Below are 15,195 nucleotides of genomic sequence, written 5' to 3'. Positions count from 1 at the left end.
TAAAATTAACGTGAAACAGAAGGTTATATGCTTCAATACTGGTATTAGTGATTAAAAGATGTACAAATTCTTCAATTGTACTAAAGCAATGGATGGAAGCTAATCGAGAGAACCACCCTTAGAATTAAGGAGGAATTTCCTGAAAATTAGAACAATTAATCCGTGGAAACACTTGCCCCCAGAAATTATGAATGCTCCATCGCTGGAGATATTTAAGAAGAGATTAGACAATCGTTTGTCTGAAATGGTATAGAGTTCCCTGCCTGAGCAGGGGGTTGGACTAGAAGACCTCTAAGGTCCCTTCCAACTCTGTTATTCTGAGTTACCTTACATATGATGGGGCTGGATAGGCGGTGGTAAAAGCAGGAATAACAATACATTATCATTTGTAGGAAATGCATAAGAAAACAAAAATGAAAATGCTCTAAATACATAGTTCAAAACCTAACAGGAGTTATTTTGTGAATAAAATGAAGTTAATAAATGAAATGAAAGTTAACGCTCAAATAACTGAAAACATTATGTAAAGTCCTGCTGTACTTTCCATCTGCAAACCATCTCAATTATTTCTTGGCACACGAGTGAAATGTAAGCATCTGCCCTCTTATCTCACATGCTGAGTCAGCATCAGGCTTTTATAGGTGCGCTAAAAATGCTTCATCAGTAGAATGTAGCCTTGGCCATATATATTGGGGGGGAGGGACCTAAGGAATAGCAAAATGAGACAGAGCTTTGAAAATTAATCTTGCTATCTATGGAAATCGAAGACAATATCCAAGGCAAGCCAATTACAAGAAAGTTAAGTTATGCAGCTTTTTACCTGATCTCTCGAATTAAAAAGAAAAAAACCCCCACAAGGTAGAATTTCTCATATTAAAAAAAAAGTTATGTACAACCTGTATGTCTTTAGATGCCACTGGTAGTAAATCTGTGATCCTCTGAGTGAGGAATGGTAAAAATTCAATTCTATTTTTCTCTTTGCAATGATTTTAAGGGGCAAAAAGGGTCCACAAAGTATTCTATTCCAATTCTATTCTTATTCTATTCTCTATTCTGCAATCTATTCTATATTCTATTATATTCCTATTCTATTTTTCTCTACTCTGTTCTGCATTCTATTCATTCTATTCTATTCTATTCTATTCTACGATGCCTCCTCTGCTTTTAAAAAAAAATCCAAAAATTGAACTCGTTTGGGTCCTTGTTTCATTTACTTTAAAAAAATATATTCTTGGATCAAAAGAACTTACTCAATCCTGCATGTACACTACAGATCTTATAGTATCTTACTTCTTTCTAACTGGTTGGCTGATCCAGATTTGTAAATTAAACCATAATAATGTTCAGCTTGGTTTGTTAAGCAAACCACACCTTGCTAGGGGTTCAAGCATCACACCAAGCCCTAAGCTTATATTTGTGTAATGTATGAATCCAGTTCCAGAATAACAGAGTTGGAAGGGACCTTGGAGGTCTTCTAGTCCAACAATAGAATTATGAAAATAGTTGTAGGTCTGCTTAATAAAGAGAAATTTACAGCTGACTTTCAACTCAGTTTGGGTTCCCAGATGATTATAGTATTGAGTTTTTACAATGATGCTATTGCACTAGTTGCAAACGTTCCCCAGTCAAACCTTGGCAGATATTTTCTGTTACATCACAACCTAATTTCTGTAATTCATACTATCAAGACTGCACAAGTTTCAACTGGTAAAATCTGGCAGCTGGTCTGTTAACCAATGCAAGATATTCAGAAAGTGTTCCATACACTCCAACCAATGTTGAGAAACCTGCTTGGTTACCAGAATGTTTAATACATGTTTATACAGTTGGTTTGAAGCTCCAAATGACAGAAAACTGATTGAGTTAAGGTCCACCCAACTCAATAATGAATTTGAGCAGTCCTTCAGGAGAGATCAGTGATGCTTTTATTTTCAATGCCCAAAGCATTTTCTCCTGAGATCTTCTTCCAAAGAATCCGGGCCCCAGGGCAGGGTATGCCTCATAAAAAGTACAGGTACAAATAATATGACATTTAAGTTCCCATCCTGGAAAAGTTGACATTAAAGATTCATGTCGATGCGTGCCTATTATCATAAATGAACTTTTCTCATCAGATTGCAAACCCTTGTATTGTCAGATGCCTTTCTAAATTATACTTACAGTAATTAATATCTAAGAGACAAAATGGATACTGTGGCGCAGTGGTTCGAATGCAGTATTGCAAGCTAATTCTGCCAACTACCAGGAGTTCGATCCTGACAGGGCTCAAGGTTGACTCACCCTTCCATCCTTCCGAGGTCAGAAAACTGAGAACCCAAATTGTTGGGGGTGATATGCTGACTCTATAAACTGTTTCAGAGGGGGCTGCAGAGCAATGTGAAGCAGTATGTAAGTTTTAAGTGCTATTGCTGCTGTGGGAAGTGAGTCTTTAGATGTTCAGAAACCCGTGTGATGTGTTGCTTGCAAAGCCTTTTGGATATCCGGTGATATTTTGAGATTGGCTGAAACTGATCTTTATGGATCAATACTGCGCATTGGGTTTATGCTTTTCAGCTTGGCTTCCATTAACTCACTGTTAGATAAGAACTGGGAATGGAATGGGACTGAAATATCTAAGGTGCTTTTCTGTTAGCTACAAATCTCATGGCATTTTGTGAAAAAATATGCAAAAACTAAGAATATTCTCGTATTCCCAATATGAATGAGTGTGTGTGTGTGTTTGTGTTCGTTCTTTCCTAAGGTTGAGACACAGTAAACAAGCGAAGGTCACCTCATACCCAATATAGGGCTAGAACTCATGGTCTCCCAGTTAATTGTGTACTGGATGTAGAAAGTAACACAGTCTTATCCTATATAAGAATATATATGTTTTGAAACGAACAAAATATAGAACAGCAGTATGGATTGCAAAAATTGAGGTGCATTTGAAGTAAGCTATTATCTTTTTCTCTCTCATGTACACCAAGCCTCCACATGACTGTGAAAAGATATTAAACAGAAGAAAATTAACATATTCAGGGGTGGAAATGCCATTTTAAACAAGGAATTATAACCTGGAATTCTTAAGGATGCTGAATACTCTGCATTCCTGCCTTTCATTAGGATAATGGGAAATCTTCCATTGCAAAAAGCTTGTGCATTCAGAGATTTTTAATATAGATTTTTGCATGCCAAATAGTTTGTTAAGAAGCACTTAAGCTGTAAAGCTGCTGCTGCTGTAGACATAGAACAAAAGATACAAAGATTGATACTAAGAGCCCAGTTATACATTTTTCAGGCAAAACAAAAGATGGATGGATGGATGGATGCAGGGGTGGGATTCTACCAGTTTGCACCTAATGGCTAGAACCGGTTGTTAACATTCTAAGCAGTTTGGAGAACAGGTTGTTAGAAGAAATTACTGGCCTAATCCTGTAAGGAAGGCAGGAAGGAAACATTCTGGAGTTGCTTACAGAAACTGCCTCTCCATTAACCCTTATTACATTCTTTGCAGGACTGGACTTCCTGTCTCTGGAACTTCTCTGGAGTTTTTTTCCCCCTCCTTTGCTGGTACTTTGCTTGTGTGGAATGACCATTCAAAGTTACAATGGCACTGAAAAAAGTGACTTATGACCATTTTTCACACTTACGACTGTTGCAGCATCCCCACAGTCATGAGAGGCCAGGTGAGGAGATGCATGCCTCAATATGAGTGATATTGAGTTGGCCACATCCAGCCAATAACATGACCTCCAAGCCACACCTACCAACTAAGCCATGCCCACAGAACCGGTTGTTAAAAAATTTGAATCCCACCCCTGGATGGATGGATGGATGGATAGATAGATGTTTCAAAATCTGACTGCTACAATGAGAGCTGAATATATTCTGTAAATATTGATCAAATGCAAAGAGGAAAAATGTCAATATCCAAATCTATATTTGAACATTGGGGTATGCAAAATGTTTAGTCTAGAACCATTTCAAGTGTGAAACTTCAAGAAATGTCCCATTTTGCATGTAAAACTGCCATTCTGCACTGTTGGTTGTTAGCTAACAGGGCCTCTTTTCTGGTTTGCTGCCCCAGGTTGAGATTGGTGGGCTTGGAATGTTGGAAGAATCCCATTTGGAACTTAATTGCTGCTGGGAGGGAATATTTGCTCAACGAATACAAACGACAAGAGTTGGAAGGGACCTTCGAGGCCTTCTAGTCCAACCCCCTCCCCAAGCAGGAGATCCTTCACCATTCCGGACAAATGCTGTCCCATGTCTCAAGATGGTTCCATCCTCCCGTGATCAGGAGGTCCCCATTGGAGGGATATTGTGAGCATGGGTTGGTTATACGCTTCAACCTTGAATCGCAGTAGCTGATGAGCACAAATGCTTTTGTTTGGAACTCAGAGGCATCAGTTTCTCCATCACTCCACTGTAAAGTCAGATGTCCGTGGAGATTCTCAAGTCACCCAAAGGTGCTTTTTCAAGAGGCCACTTGACTTTCTGGTTTTGCTTTGAAAGGCGTTTCGCTTCTCATCCAAGAACTGAACTGAACTGAAGAAGCTTCTGGGATGAGAAGTGAAACGTCTTCAAAGCAAAACCAGGAAGTCAAGTAGCCTCTTGAAAAAAGCACCTTTGAGACTGTAAATTCAGGTCGCCTGGTCCTGGAAGTCCTATTTTTCCTGGGAGTATCTTTGCCCTTAAATAGGTTCCCCATGGAAAGGGCATCAGTTGCCTCGGCTGCCAATGTCTGCTTCTGGGAGTTACGGAGACGCCCAAATAGATGCCTTGTCCTGCAGAATCACCCACTGTTCAAGCAGTATCTTGATGGGTGGAATTCCACCAGGTGGGGACACTCTTCGGGTGGTCCTCGACTTACGAGTTACAACCAACCATTTAGCCTTTGAGGTTTCTGCAGACTCTCCCAAAAGGGTACATACAATCGGGTTTGAAGCTGTGACTCTTCCCCTCCCCCCCTTCACGGTCACATGATTTTTCGGCTCCCAGCACCTGGCCTGCGTTTAAAGCCATTTGCGGCATCCCTTGGTCACGTGACCATGTTGTTCGGTGGTTTTTGCGGAAACTGGCATTTATTTTTGTGCCTGACAAAAATGCTCATTGCAGACCATGGGTTTTGCTTAATGACTGTCCCAGAATACGTTGTGTAATCAGGTTGGGCACATTCGATACCCTGACTTAACAACCGAAGGAAATTCCAGAGTCTATTACGGTTCTAAGTTGAGGACCAAATATAAAGGGCTGGATTTTAGGGTAGACAGAACTCAATCTGGTGCCGTCATATTTGCCTTCTGATAGAAACCACCAGCGATCTCCTGAACTGTTTTGCATTCCCCTAGTGCACTATAAGCTCTTTTCTCAGCATAGTACACCCGATGCAGCAGCTGGCAAAATGGTCACAGGTTCCTGAAAGCTTATGTCATAATAAAGTCTCCAGCAAACGGGACTGAACGGTGTCAGACTTAAACACTGGTGAAAACAAGGCCTAATTGATCTTTCCACTTGTCACGGTTGCTACTTTTCATCGGGATGGATTGCTAACAATTTTAGCTGAGTAATGCAGTTGCATAGCTATTATTCATAGGCTGTATCCCCAGCCCAGCCCTTGCTGACTTGGGTAATACACCCATGTGTTCCAATCATTCAAACATTACTGGAATAATGCGGGATTCAGTTACCAACAAATGGTACCAACACTTGGTTCCCGTAAGGCAGGGTGGGGAATATGCGTCCCTCCAGAAATTGGTAAGCTTAGATCACTGACCCTGGCATGTTAATGGGGGCTGGTAACTGCGGTGAAGATGCAGTGAAGCAGAATTTGGAGGGGCCACGTGTTCATCTCCCCTCAAGGAATGACATTGAGAATGGAGCCTTACAATTCTAGAATTGGGAGATTCTACAGTGAAATGCTGCATTATAAAATATTGTATCACAATTTTTCTTTTTTTTGGGGGGGGAAGGTGGATTATGTTGATCTTTAAGCAGGATGGAGGGATAGAATCAAGTTCATATGAAGTTTAATATCACTTTATAATGCCTTGGTAAGGCCACACTTGGAATACTGCATCCAGTTTTGGTCGCCACAGTGTAAAAAAGGATGTTGAGACTCTAGAAAGAATGCAGAGAAGAGCAACAAAGATGATTAGGGGACTGGAGGCTAAATCATATGAAGAACGGTTGCAGGAACTGGGTACGGTCTAGTCTAATGAAAAAAAGGACCAGGGGAGACATGATAGCAGGGTTCCAATATCTCAGGGGCTGCCACACAGAAGAGGGAGTCTTTCCAAAGCACCTGAGGGCAGGGCAAGAAGCTATGGGTGGAAACTAATCAAGGAGAGAAGCAACTTCGAACTAAGGAGGAATTTCCTGACAGTTAGAATTATTAACCGGTGGAATAACTTGCCTCCAGAAGTTGTGAATGCTCCAACATGGGAATTTTTAAGAAGAAATTGGATAACCATTTGTCAGAAGTGGTGTAATTTAATTTAATTTAATTTAATTTAATTTAATTTAATTTAATAATTTAATTTAATTTAATTTTAATTTTACTTTACTTTTTACTTTACTTTTTACTTTACTTCACTTTACTTTACTTTTTACTTTACTTTACTTTACTTTTTACTTTACTTTTTACTTTACTTTTTACTTTACTTTACTTTTTACTTTACTTTACTTTACTTTTACTTTACTTTACTTTTACTTCACTTCACTTCACTTTTTTACTTTACTTTACTTTACTTTATTGTCACTGCACCTTGTACAATGAAATCAAACACCTTCAGTGTACATGATGACCATGAAAATAAACACAAGTGTTAATATCACTTTATAGGTGATATTAATACCGTGTTTCTCATATAATAAGGCCGGGTCTTATTTTTTTTTGAGCCCCAAAAAGATGGCTAGGCTGTCTTTTCGGGGGTCACTTAATTCCCCCCCTTGCATCTTCGGGCAGGCGGGCAGCGATGGCTTGGATGTTGACCTCGGCGTTGGTGGGGCACTTCGTATCGGGGTCAACGCAGGCAGCACCATATCCAGGTGTGCAACAAAAGTACTTCCTAACGGCAAGCCCCCCTCACCATTCCCCCCCATTTCGCATGTTTTAATATAGGCCTTAATTTGGGGGAGGGGCTTAATTTCATTTCATGCCTTTAAAACATGCTGGGACTTTCTATTGGGGGAGGCCGTATTGTTGGAGAAACAGGGTAGGTGTAGGGTTTCCTGCCTAAGCAGGGAGTTGGACTAGAAGACCTCCAAGGTCCCTTCCAACTCTGTTATTCAAGCAAGAAAACATCTTTAAACATCCTTTAAGAAAAAGTTAACTAGATGTATTTATTTGTAAATGCAGTCATTATAGTAACACGCCAATGCATTGAATACATTTTCTCTGACCATGAGTTGATTTTGACAGCTCTTGAGAGCAGCCAGCTTGTTACTTGTTTCTGATTAGTACTGGAGTAAATTTAATGTTTCCCAAATTGAACCAATTCCAGATGTGTGAACTTGCAATAATTCTTGGTAGCTGCGGAATTCTGGGAGTTGAAGTCCACAAGTCTGAAAGTTCTGAGATTAGACATTCCTACTTTAAGTATTTTATTAAGTGAATGCCTTAAATGAATTGTATGGGTAGTAAAGGTAACATGGCAGAAAATACAGATTTCTCATTCACATAGCAAGTCCCTGGTGTCCTGTATTATAAATTTAAGGTAAGCTTGTGTTATTTTTTTCTTTAAAGATCCAGTTTTCTTTAGTTTTTTTAAATCGTTATTGTCTTTGCGCATTTATCACGGCAAACTGGGAAAGCCGATTGTAGAGGAAGAAGTGGGACTTGTGAAATTGTGCACTATACTGTGTATTTCTTAAATCTCTGCTTTTAGATTTGGTTGCATGATACAGTTGTCACTCTGAAAATATTTGCCATGAAAGATTGGAATAAGAGTCAGCTACTGTGACCATGAATATTTCAGATAACTTCCCTTCCCTTCCTGTGAAGCATTCAAGTTCAGCGACCTTGTGTGAATCTACTCCACCTAGCTTCTCTAAAGAGGAAGTAATCCTTCTCTCTGGACTACTTTTTAACATTCTGGATAAAAAGAAGTAGTGGAAAAGAAGTAATTACGACAGTCAAATACGTAAACTCTTCAAGAGCAGAATCTATATCAAGGTCATATTATCTTCACAGTTTATTTGACAAAATAAACAGAACATTATCTAATGTAAATCACTTGAGGGTTTATCATTTGTGTAGTATAGAAATGAAGACCTCTGTTCTCCATTGAGTCTGCTCATTACACTACCAATTAATTGTGGGGATTTTACTTTGTAAATCTGCATATACACCTCACATATTTTATTTGAAGTAGCAACAGTACACACCAGACAGGTCTTTAGATGAATGGTTTTAGTTTTACTGTTTTTTGTTTTTTTCCAGGCTTCATACAACAGCTGGTGCATCTTCCGTGCAAGGAGTAAGTGTCTATAGAAGTTTCAAGACATAGTTTACCTGGTACGTATATTTAAGATGTTCATATCAATTAAAAAAAAAACCTGTGTGAAAGACTTCAAATACTGATTAAAGTTACAGATTAAACCTAGTATATAGACTTCAATTCCCATTAGTACAGGGGTTCCCAACCCCCAATCTGCAACCTGGTGTCAGGCCACAGCCCGTTAGGAACTGGGCCGCACAAGTAGCAGGCGAGGGTGCAAGCACACAAAACTGCATTTGTGCAAGTGGCGCATGTACACATTAAATGATCCCTCTTTCCCCCCGCCCATCCCTCCTGGGCTGGGCCAGAGACCTGGGAACATTGAGGACCGCTGTATTAGAAAGCAGGATTGTTCCTTCTTGAAAAGGGCGGGGGGGAAATCAGGCTACACCAATTCTACACAATTCTATTTGCCTTGTCAATAGAAATCTTCTTCCAACTTATCTCCTTCCAATTCTTTTTTTGAGATGCATGAATGATTAAATTAGAGTTGTTTACCTATGCAGGACTTCCTTTTAATATATAGTTTAATTATTGGCTGAATGGTTGCATTCTGTTCTAGTTTAGGAATATTAGATAACTAGATCTAACTTGAGGATAATTTTGATAAGTGAATACTTGTTTATACTGCAAACCAAATGCAGTGTTGCCACTTGATGAATAGCTGAGCATATATCTGGAAATGTAACTTCCCAAAAGTTGAAGAGAATATTACCTTCCACTCTGGGAGACCTACAGGATATAGTGGGGTTTTCCCCCACAGGCAAAGCAGTTTATGGCAATGCAGGATCTCACTGGCCACATATGACTCAAGTGTTTTCAACGTCCATTTCCCCCTCCGCCTCACTGTTGTGGTTTCTGACTTTGCCACAGCACAGCATTGGCTGTTTTACATTATTGCATCTGAAGAAAAAAAAACTAGGGGTTTGCATTGCCCCTGGAAATTTGCCTTAAAGGGTAATTTTCAGCTCTGCTACTTTGGTTTTCAGAAAGAGGAAGCAACGGCAAAGGGAAAAGAAATAAGTAAATGTAAGATTTGGTCGAACAGTTCCTAGTGTTTTTTTGTGAAGCAAACCCCAAATAGGCTTGTGTGTGTGTGGTGGGTTAAGACTGCCTCTTGTCAGGGTAGCAAAGAAGCATTTGTAGAATGGCTCTCCCAGGATATCTAAGGATAAGGCAGATGAGGATACACATGCTGGTTCTTGCTTTTCAAATATAGTAGTCCTCAACGTACGACCACAATTGTGCCCAAAATTTCTGTTGCTCAGTGAGACATTTGTTGAGTGAGTCTTGCCCCGCTTTATGACCTTTCTTGTCACAGTTGTTAAGTGAATCACGGCAGTGGATAAGTTACTAACCCAGTTAAGTGAATCTGGCTGCCCCATTGACTTGACTTGTCAGAAGGTCGCAAAAAGTTGTTACATGACCTTGGGACACAGCAACGGTCATAAGAATGAACCAGTTGCCAAGCCTCTGAATTTTCAGCACATGATTGTGGGGATGCTGCAAAGGTTTAAACTTTGAAAAACGGCCATAAAGTCACTTTTTTCAGTGCTGTTGTAACTCTGACGGTCACTAAATGAACTGTGGTAAATTGAGGATTATTTGTAAACCTAATTTGGGGAAGGGTCCTCTTTTTGGACCAAATGTATCTTTGAGTGGCTTCGTGTGAAATTCTTCTGATTGGACCCATAGGAACCGAGGTACTTACTCAGTTCTCTACATGCGAATAAGATAACAGTTGTGTTTCTTGTTTTCAGAAATTATTTGCTGTCAATTGATCGTAGTTGGAAATGATCATTTAAAAGCAAGCGGCCAGTGGATCTCTTTAACAGATCTTATTTACTTACTGGTCTTACAAGCTATTCTGACCTAGGCTTCCCCAACAGCACAAAGCCGACTCCTCGTCCCGATGAATCCCTTTTATTTAATTTACAATGAATTTCCACTCCAACAAACTCCTGGCCAACAGTCTTTATCAGGCTTGGAGAATGGTCAGGCCGATATCATTCGGACGCCGCAATACTTGGCAAGCATGCTGGAATGAACTAATTGTCTCCCGCCAAACCCCACTCCTCTTTTGCTCCTCTTTTATTCCCTAGGGGAGGGGCCATTCACCGTCCACCTGTGGCTTTACTCCCAAGTCGGTCCTTGTTCCTCAGTTATTCCCTTCTTCTGGCAACTCTGTGCATGCGCTCACTGGAAACAGGCTCCAGCTGTTCTTCTGCCTCACTGATATCTAACTCTACAGGTAGCTGATAACTGTCAGATGGCCCTGGCCCCTTCTCTACCTCTGACACAGAGCACTCGTCAGAGCCTTCCCCAGACTCCAGGGCTGAACCTTCTCACTGTCCGAATCGGCCGCTGTTGGGCCACAACACAGGCATCTTAAATGACTAGAGTCTTACAGGCAGCTTACAAAGCTACCAGGCATATTTGACATCCATAAATCACATTAAAAATATAATTGTATGAAGTAAAGATCAAAACTTCTCAACATTCTAAGTTGGCTTTGGTGGTTGTCTGGTTTGAGCTGTCTTTTGTTCTTTGTTTTAATTAAAGAACAAATTTCTGTTCATTTGTTTTTTTTTAATCTGTGAACTACTACTTTTGCTGGAAGCCAGGTAAAAATTAAATAAATAAAGTGAACAATATTTATTCCTAAGCAACAGGAATAAATATCAAGAACATCGCTTAATTTACCTGAATCTACATCCAATACTAGAGGCCGCAACATTGCAAAAACCCATCCCAAATTCTTAAAAGGTGACACACTTTTCTAGATGTTTTGCAAATTAGGCTTTTTAAAAAAACCCGAAGCAGAGTTAATGGAGGCGGAATTACGGTAATGACTCAAAAATATTCAATTTGCAGTGGACTTCCCTAAAGACACGGCCTCTGGGACATCCTTTCCCTCAGCCTATTGCAATGCCTGCACATAGTTCCTTGTTTGCTTATCAGAACTCTGTGGCATTTGAGCAGTCTAGGCAGAGGTGGTATTCAGCAGGTTCTGACCAGTTCTGGAGAACTGGTAGCAGAGATTTTGAGTAGTTTGGAGAACTGGCAAATCCCACCTCTGACTGGCCCTGCCCCCATCTATTCTCTGCCTCCTGAGTCCCATCTCATTGGCTGGGTCTTCTTTTGTTGCCCTGCACAGGAGAACGGAGCTGGAAAGCAGGTTAGTGGGGAGGGGAGGGAATGGGGATTTTGCAGTATATCCTTCCCCTGCCACGCCCACCAAGCCACACCCACCAAGCCACGCCTACAGAACCAGTAGTAACAATTTTTGAATCCCACCACTGAGTATAGGTAATCCTTGACTTACAACTATTCACTCTTCATTTAGTGACCGTTCAAAGTTACAATGGCACTGAAAAATGTGACTTACGACTGCTTTTCACAGTTACGACCTCGGCAGCATCCCCATGATCATGAGATCAAAATTCAGATGTTCGGCAACCAGTTCATATTTATAACCGTTGCTGTGTCTCAAGGCAACCTTTTGACAAGAAAAGTCAATGGGGAATCCGGATTCACTTAACCAGGTGACTAACTTTATCAACTGCAGTGATTCACTTAACAGCTATGGCAAGAAATGTTGTAAAATGGGGGCAAAATTCATTTAACAAATTTCTCACTTAGCAATATAGATTTTGGCCTAAAATGTGGCCGTACGTCGAGGCCTACCTGTATAGGAAAACCGCACTATATGATTCCTGCACTACTCATTTTTAAGCATCACTGATAATATAGGTGAGCAGTCTGAGGCTCCCAAGGCCACATGAAGTCTACAGCCTCGTTTATTTTTTTTGCAGGCCTAGAAGATACTTAGAACCAAAGTTGTACCATAAAAACCATGACTTTATTTGCAGCTCTGAAGAAAAAGCTGCTCAGAAACTCTTGAGATCAGTCCTGGAATTGGCTTAGTATGGTTTAATAAAGAGACACTTCAAAACTCCTCTCACCAATTGCCGTAAAATCTTATTTCCACCCACTTGACATCATGAAACCACTCACTGTGCCCTCCAGCCATACAAAAGATGTTAAATATGGCTCTTTGTCAGCGAAAGCTTGCCCAGCCCTGCACTACAGGTAGAGTTATATAAATCCTTCTGCCAATATCTGTCCTGCTTCCATAGGGAAAGAGCAGATCCCCCAATTTCTGGATCAAAAGTCAGCAGATGGAAACAACCCTATAAATAGATTCCTGCCCTTGCATTTGGGAGCTGCTCTCTATAGATTGTCTGCCATGTATAGAATTTTTACTGTTCTCACACAGTGACTTGTCTTTCACGTAGCTTTGAAGAAATCCATTTGGAACATTAAACTGGATAGCAGTACTGTACAGGAATGTGTTTTGCCTCTGATGTAAAGAAAAAATACTAATAAAAAATAAAAGTAAAGGAAGGCTTTGGAAAAAAGATAGTTTTCTGAATTTTTTTTTTCTTGGACTGTCACATCTCCAGATACCTGGCAGACACTAACTCAAAGACTGAATTAATTAATACTTTTATGGGCTAAGTACCTTTTTTGCCTTTTTTTTCCATGTTGGAGAAAGCTGACTTCTCCAAAAAGCAGGGGTTTCTGAAATACATTTTCTGTGTGTCTGTAGGAGCATTGTTATTATTTATAATTTTCACAGGTGCAGTGGAGGGATTCTGTTATAAAGGTATAGCAACGATCTAGCAGAATGTGATTTAGTATTTCATGGAGCAATTCTGATAAAATAAAAAATGCGGGGACATTTGATGTGTGCCTGTTGGTTGGTGGTCTTTGAATTCAGCAAATATGTCTAATTGGGCTGCCAGCTGTATAGAGTAGGGGAATATATGATGGTGTGTGCAGTTTTGTTTCTTGTGTGTTCACTTATCTGTGGCAAAGCATATGTTGCATTGCAAGTGACTTTTAAGTTAAAAACTGAGCAAGCTAAAATGAGGAATTCTAGGCACCTGATTTGTGCAGTTGACAGATTTAGATAATTGAGACTATAATTCGCACTGATGCATCATGAAGGGTCAGCAACATTGGGTTCATCCACCAGTCCTCATGAGGACAGGGATTTATCCAACAGGTCTCGGTTCTCAGTTTCCCAGTTGCAAGCAGCAGTGGAGATTTTAACTGATTTCTTGCTTAATATATGATGAGCCATTGTGGTTTGGATTCTGAAATGCTTTAAAATGATCTGAGATGCATAATAGGCGGGAGGAAAAACCATCTGGAGTATCTCTTACTCTTCACTTTGAAATAGAAAAGATTCAAAAAAATAAATAAATAAGACCAGATGAAAAGCGTCTGTGTCCGGGATTCAGTTCAGAAGGCTGATACCCTGTTTCCCCAAAAATATGAACTATCCTGAAAGTAAGTCCTAACTTGATTTTTACATGTGCGCCCAATATAAGCCCTAACCCCCCCTAAAATAAGCCCTAATTAAGATCCCGCCCACTCCAGAGTGCAAGGGTAAAAATTAAGCTAGGGTGAGGATGTGGGGGGTGGAGCTGCCCTACTAGTTACCTTGCACAGGCCTTGCACATCCTGACATCTGTTTTGTCAGCCCATTTCTTCTGCAGCTGGCAAGGCTTTCCTGAAGTCCTCTGTAGCTGATAACAAAACTCCGGATCGATGTATTCATAAATATGTATTTCCCACAAAAACAATCCTGTGTAATAGCTAGCCTAATGCCACTCACTTCATTCAATGAGTTTCCATGTCTATCATTGGACTTTTTCAACCTGAATATTCCTAGGCCTACACCATAATGCTTGCATAAATATAATATCTCTATTTAGCTCCAATCCCAAATTTGCATCTTCCCTCTCATCCCCACTGTGCTCTCCATAACAGGTGTGATGGAGGGAGACCAGATAGTCTTCATTGTTTCAGAAGGCTGTCATCAAATAAATCTCAGGGCTGAGAATCCTGGACTGGGAAATTGAAGAAGGCCACATCCCTGTTCATTGTTTATGATTAATGTTGGAATTGCAACTATATCTGGAAGGCTCTGAGGCAGGCTGTTTGGAGTCACCAAGACCAGGCAGCTTATCTAACATTTAAGTAAAACACGTCTATGGAGATTCTCAGTCATTCAAGTCATGGTTGTCCCAAAGGTGCTTTTTCAAGAGGCAACTTTTTCTTTGAATCTGTTTCACTTCTCATTCAAGAAACTTCTTCAGTTCATGCAGAAGCTTCTTGGGTGAGAAGCAAAACATCTTCAAAGAAGAAAAAAAAACAGAAAGTCCAGTTGCTTCTTGAAAAAACTCATTTGGGTTAAGTAAAGCACATATACAAAAAATGTCATGGCTGAGATTTAAATAACAGCATGGTCAGTGATATCAAAGCCCCTTGGAAATCATTCTGAATGGTCCATCCATCAAGATAACCATGGTTTTCCAAGTGTCAGTGCCAGATCTGAAATTGCATGAGGTGGTAGAGCCAGATACGATCAACCTGATAGTACATTTTGTCAAGGAGAACTCCTTGATAATATATAGTATGTTCCATCCAGATACCTTTCTTATGGCAAGTAGGACAACAAATTTTTGGAGGTAGCTGAAAGTAATCTCTTATTGGGGCCACCTCGTCAATCTTTCTTGATAGCTATGGTAAGGATTAAAGGTAATCTATCAATCTTTTCTAAATACCTTACATTTAAAACAGGTCCTAAACTTAAATAGGAAAATTGAAACTAAATAGAAACTTTAAAAAAAAAAAAAAGGAT

The 15,195-nt window shown here is 40.0% G+C and overlaps 1 protein-coding gene across 8 annotated transcripts in view; it reads left to right on the top strand.

Annotated features, from left to right (window-relative positions):
- Positions 1-15,195, top strand: part of CYRIB (CYFIP related Rac1 interactor B) — a 95,988-nt gene that overhangs the window by 49,288 nt on the left and 31,505 nt on the right. For all 8 annotated transcript variants that reach the window (XM_087962209.1, XM_087962215.1, XM_087962211.1 and 5 more), the window contains exon 2: positions 8,423-8,497. The gene's annotated coding sequence lies outside the window, so the exon portion shown is untranslated. The remainder of the gene's footprint in view (positions 1-8,422; positions 8,498-15,195) is intronic.

This window comes from Notechis scutatus, chromosome 3, assembly GCF_049901735.1.
Source record: "Notechis scutatus isolate UNSWTSFEM ecotype Mainland chromosome 3, rNotScu1.2, whole genome shotgun sequence".
In the NCBI taxonomy this organism is placed as follows: Eukaryota; Metazoa; Chordata; class Lepidosauria; order Squamata; family Elapidae; genus Notechis; species Notechis scutatus.
The sequence above is the reverse complement of the archived record's forward strand: the minus strand, read 5'-3'. Positions and strand labels throughout refer to the sequence as shown.